The sequence below is a fragment of the Polypterus senegalus genome, chromosome 4, assembly GCF_016835505.1.
Source record: "Polypterus senegalus isolate Bchr_013 chromosome 4, ASM1683550v1, whole genome shotgun sequence".
Taxonomy (NCBI): Eukaryota; Metazoa; Chordata; class Cladistia; order Polypteriformes; family Polypteridae; genus Polypterus; species Polypterus senegalus.
The window spans coordinates 137,317,907-137,323,906 of NC_053157.1; the positions used below are offsets into that span (position 1 = coordinate 137,317,907).

The following is a 6,000-nucleotide window of genomic DNA, read 5'->3' on the forward strand; positions in this document are numbered from 1 at the left end:
AAGCCGATAAAAGGCTGGCTTCTACAACAAGGCAATGATCCAAAACACATTTTAAAATATGTTATGATTTACCTTAAGAAACATGAGATGAAGGTTTTGGAATGACCCTCACAGTCCCTAGATTTGAGTATTTCTTAAACTTGCTGGAACATGCAAAAACAGCCCAAGAATATCTCTCAGCTGGAACTAATATATATATATATATATATATATATATATACTGTATATATATATATATATATATATATATATATACACACACATACACTCACCTAAAGGATTATTAGGAACACCTGTTCAATTTCTTATTAATGCAATTATCTAATCAACCAATCACATGGCAGTTGCTTCAATGCATTTAGGGGTGTGGTCCTAGTCAAGACAATCTCCTGAACTCCAAACTGAATGTCAGAATGGGAAAGAAAGGTGATTTAAGCAATTTTGAGCGTGGCATGGTTGTTGGTGCCAGATGGGCCGGTCTGAGTATTTCACAATCTGCTCAGTTACTGGGATTTTCACGCACAACCATTTCTAGGGTTTACAAAGAATGGTATGAAAAGGGAAAAACATCCAGTATGCGGCAGTCCTGTGGGCGAAAATGCCTTGTTGATGCTAGAGGTCAGAGGAGAATGGGCCGACTGATTCAAGCTGATAGAAGAGCAACTTTGACTGAAATAACCACTCGTTACAACCGAGATATGCAGCAAAGCATTTGTGAAGTCACAACACGCACAATCTTGAGGCGGATGGGCTACAACAGCAGAAGACTCCACTGGGTACCTCTCATCTCCACTACAAATAGGAAAAAGAGGCTACAATTTGCACAAGCTCACCAAAATTGGACAGTTGAAGACTGGAAAAATGTTGCCTGGTCTGATGAGCCTCGATTTCTGTCAGAATTTGGTGTAAACAGAATGAGAACATGGATCCATCATGCTTTGTTACCACTGTGCAGGCTGGTGGTGGTGGTGTAATGGTGTGGGGGATGTTTTCTTGGCACACTTTAGGCCCCTTAGTGCCAATTGGGCATTGTTTAAATGCCACGGGCTACCTGAGCATTGTTTCTGCCCATGTCCATCCCTTCATGACCACCATGTACCCATCCTCTGATGGCTACTACCAGCACGATAATGAACCATGTCACAAAGCTCGAATCATTTCAAATTGGTTTCTTGAACATGACAATGAGTTCACTGTACTAAAATGGCCCCCACAGTCACCAGATGTAAACCCAATAGAGCATCTTTGGGATGTGGTGGAACGGGAGCTTCGTGCCCTGGATGTGCATCCCACAAATCTCCATCAACTGCAAGATGCTATCCTATCAATATGGGCCAACATTTCTAAAGAATGCTTTCAGCACCTTGTTGAATCAATGCCACGTAGAATTAAGGCAGTTCTGAAGGCGAAAGGGGGTCAAACACCGTATATCTATACTAATAAAAGGCAAAGCCCTCACTCACTCACTCACTCACTGACTCATCACTAATTCTCCAACTTCCCGTGTGGGTGGAAGGCTGAAATTTGGCAGGTTCATTCCTTACAGCTTCCTTACAAAAGTTGGGCAGGTTTTATATCAACATTCTACGCATAATGGTCATAACTGGAAGCTGTTTTTCTCCATTTAATGTAATGGAGATGAGCTTGAACGCCGTGGGGACGGAGTTTCGTGTGACATCATCACGCCTCCCACGTAATCACGCAGTACATAGAAAACCAGGAAGACCTCCAAAAGCGCTGAAGAAAACATGCATTATATAATTGAGAAGGCAGCGAAACAATAAGAAGCGAGCGAGTGACATATACAACCATGTTCATGAGTTCTGCTACTTCGGAAACAAAGCATGATGTAAACCTACACTTTAAATTAAGTTCATAGACAGGCTGCGCTGGCGCTTGTAATTTAGTGCCTGCCCATATAAGGCCGTCCGTCAGCGGCAATCCAATAGCAAACTCCACTAAATATTCACGGGTGAAGGACTGTGTTTATGGAGAGGAAGATGAGATGGTCAGGGTGGTGTTTGACACAAACTCAGCTTAAACTGCGAGAGAAAGTTTTAAGTGCCAGGACTAAGGTAACATTAAATACAGCCATGGACATAGCACGAGATGGCACCAGCACAGCTGGGAACCTTCGATGCATGTACACCGAGCGGCTCACGTGAACTGACGCAGTGCACAGATAAAAGGCAACAGTTCCAAAGAGCTGAACAAAACCGAATTACACAATTGAAAAGGCAGCAAAAATATGAAGCGCCTGATAAGCATATTCATAAATCCAGCTACTGGGAAACAAAGCACACGGTGGAAAAAGTCAATGTCCCGCTAAAGGAAGACAGTGTAAAAAAAACCCGTGCATGCAGTGTGTCAGGTCTCAGATAAAGAAGAAGACGAGCTGTTTATTGATGCAGTAAGAAACGAATCGATGAAAGAAACCTGTCATCTTTACAACGATTGACAAACACGGAATGTAACTTGAACACAACACATCCTACAAATACGAACCTGATTGAAAGAAATAATGATAATCAAATCCTTGATGACAGCAACACTCAGTAACACTCACAAAACAAATACTGTATATTGACAGTCATGTTACGCTATTTTTAAAATGTTCCCTTTTCTTTTCTAGCTTTTTAACACACTACTTCTCCGCTGCGATACGCGGGTATATATATATATGTATATATATATCCCGATCTACATACTCGAATAATGGATACTTTATTCGCCATCAATGATTGTTTTGGTAAAGCCATACTCAGTGTATTCATTAGATGAACGGTAAAAAAGTAAGAGCGAGGGGAGGATGCAGGCTGTAGTGCGCATCAACTCTATCTGAATTGCGCGATCACATTTCAAAAATATATCTTTTCAAGTTCTATTTAGTCCATATTTGTCAAACTCAAGGGCCACGGGCCACATCCGCCCGGCGTAATTATATCCGCCCGAGATCATTTTATATACTGTATTATTGTTATTAATGGCCCAGGTATATGAAGCGCTGGTAACACAATAAACTACAGATCCCATAATGCAGCGCTTCAGCTGCCTTGCCAACACTTACCGCGGTAATCAAGTCTAGCTTATGATGCTGCAAGTTATTGCGAAGCTAGCTCACACGATGCTGGAGAGAAAAGTTGATTCTGAAAATAGAGCCTTTAAAAACCGATGGGAGGCTGAGTATATGTTTACTGAACCCGTGTGTCTCATTTGTGGAGCTAATGTGGCTGTAATTACAGAATTTAATCTAAGACGGCACTATGAGACAAAACATCAGGGTAACCTGAATGCAATGCAGAAGATACAGAAAGCAGAATAATTAAATAAGAATCTGACACTTCAGCGGACGCTTTTACCGTGCACAATCACAAAGTGATTTCAAGTGAAGCTGCTTTTATGGGAGACACAAATGCACCAGTGCAATTTGCCCCACTTTCCCTGTTGCCAAGTAATGTTAAACCAAGTCGTCACTACGGTGTTCCCAAATCGCACTTTGCTGATAAACTGAGCGCACTGAGTTTGCACGGCGCTTTGGTGACTTTGAAGAACAAAAAGTCCGTCTACATGCGGCTCGAACCTTGTGCATGTTTGGTAGCACATATCTGTGTGAGAAGCTCTTCTCAGTGATAAAGACTAACAAAACAGCACACAGGAGTCGCCTCACTGATGAGCACCTGCAATCCATCCTGAGAATCTCCACAACACAGAACCTCACACCAAACAGAAACGAACTTGTTGCCAAAAAGATGCCAGGCGTCCAGCTCTAAAATGACATATGAGCAAAGACAACTGAATGATTTGATTTGTTATTGCTGAAAGGAACACATTTTATTTATATTTCCAGGTTTTGTTATGCAGCATGTTCATATTTGAATTTGTATAATTTTGACAGGATATATTTTTATGGAGAGCAAAATCTTTTGGGATATTTAAAATCTAAGTTTATTTTTATATAAAATTACATAAGAGTAAAGAAATTTGAATGTTTGTTCTTTTAATGTTTACTTTATTTCTAACTTGTATAATTTAGACAGGATATATTTTTATGGAGAGCAAAATATTATAAGTTGTTTAAGGTTTGAGTTGATTTATTCAGGAATAATATTCCTGTCTGTTTTTACCATTCCTACCAAAGATATTTCTGTCGACTAAATAAAAATTCCTTCTATTTAAAATTTAAATAGAACTTGAACAAATACGATAGTTCATAATATCCACGAGACTTGCACGTAAGAGCGGAGTTATCCATTTTAACAAGCAGCGTATTGCACTGATACAAAATAGCTGTGTGTGTATATATGTAGATATGTATGTATATGTATATATATGTTTATATATGTGTGTGTGTATGTATATATATATATGTATTTGTGTGTATATATGTGTGTGTATGTATGTATGTGTATGCATATGTATGTATATATGTAGATATATGTACTGTATGTGTATATGTATAGATATGTATATATATATATGTTTATGTGTGTGTGTAAATATATATATACTGTATATATATATATATATATGACAACAACACTCATCACTCACAACAGTGACAAAACAATTACATTGACAATCATGTTACGTTATTTTCAAAATGTTTCCTTTTCTTTTTCATTGCTTCTTTAACACACTACTTCTCCGCTGCGAAGCGCGGGTATTTTGCTAGTATATATATATATATGTGATGCCACAAGCTTGGCACACCTATCCTTGGCCAGTTTTGCCCATTCTTCTTTGCAGCACCTCTCAAGCTTCATCAGGTTGAATGGGAAGCGTCGGTGCACAGCCATTTTAAGATCTCTCCAGAGATGTTTAATCGGATTCAAGTCTGGGCTCTGGATGGGCCACTCAAGGACATTCACAGAGTTGTCCTGAAGCCACTCCTTTGATATCTTGGCTGTGTGCTTAGGGTCATTGTCCTGCTGATAGATGAACTGTCGCCCCAGTATGAGGTCAAGAGCGCTCTGGAGCAGGTTTTCATCCAGGATGTCTCTGTACATTGCTGCAGTCATCTTTCCCTTTATCCTGACTCGTCTCCCAGTTCCTGCCACTGAACATCCCCACAGCATGCTTCACTGTAGGGATGGTATTGGCCTGGTAATGAGTGGTGCCTGGTTTCCTCCAAATGTGACGCCTGGCATTCACACCAAAGAATTCAATCTTTGTCTCATCAGACCAGAGAATTTTGTTTCTCATGGTCTGAGAGTCCTTCAAGTGCCTTTTGGCAAACTCCAGGCGGGCTGCCATGTGCCCTTTACTATGAAGTGGCTTCAGTCTGGCCACTCTGCCATACATGCCTGATTGGTGGATTGCTGCAGAGATGGTTGTCCTTCTGGAAGGTTCTCCTGTCTCCACAGAGAACCTCTGGAGCTCTGATAGAGTGACCATCAGGTTCTTGGTCACCTCACTGACGTAAGGCCCTTCTCCCCTGATCGCTAAGTTTAGATGGCTGACCAGCTCTAGGAAGAGTCCTGGTGGTTCCGAACTTCTTCAATTTACGGATGATGGAGGCCACTGTTCTCATTGGGACTTTCAAAGCAGCAGAAATGTTTCTGTAACCTTCCCCAGTTTTGTGCCTCGAGACAATCTTGTCTCAGAGGTCTACAGACAATTCATGCTTGACTTCATGCTTGGTTTGTGCTCTGACATGAACTGTCAACCATGGGACTTTATATAGACGGGTGTGTGCCTTTCCAAATCATGTCCAATCAACTGAATTTACCACAGGTGGACTCCAATTAAGCTGCAGAAACATCTCAAGGATAATCAAGTGTAACAGGATGCACCTGAGCTCAATTTTGAGCTTCATGGCAAAGGCTGTGAATACTTATGTACATGTGCTTTCTCAATTTTTTTTATTTTTAATAAATTTGCAAAATCCTCAAGTAAACTTTTTTAACGTTGTCATTATGGGATGTTGTGTGTAGAATTCTGAGGAAAAAAATGAATTTATTCCATTTTGGAATAAGGCTGTAACATAACAAAATGTGGAAA

At 40.4% G+C, this 6,000-nt stretch overlaps 1 protein-coding gene and 1 long non-coding RNA gene across 4 annotated transcripts in view; one reads left to right on the top strand and one right to left on the bottom strand.

Moving 5' to 3' along the window:
* Positions 1–6,000, top strand: part of n4bp2 (NEDD4 binding protein 2) — a 104,036-nt gene that overhangs the window by 46,483 nt on the left and 51,553 nt on the right. The gene's annotated exons all lie outside the window — the stretch shown is intronic.
* Positions 1–6,000, bottom strand: part of LOC120527665 — a 77,410-nt gene that overhangs the window by 32,391 nt on the left and 39,019 nt on the right. The window lies entirely within an intron of this gene.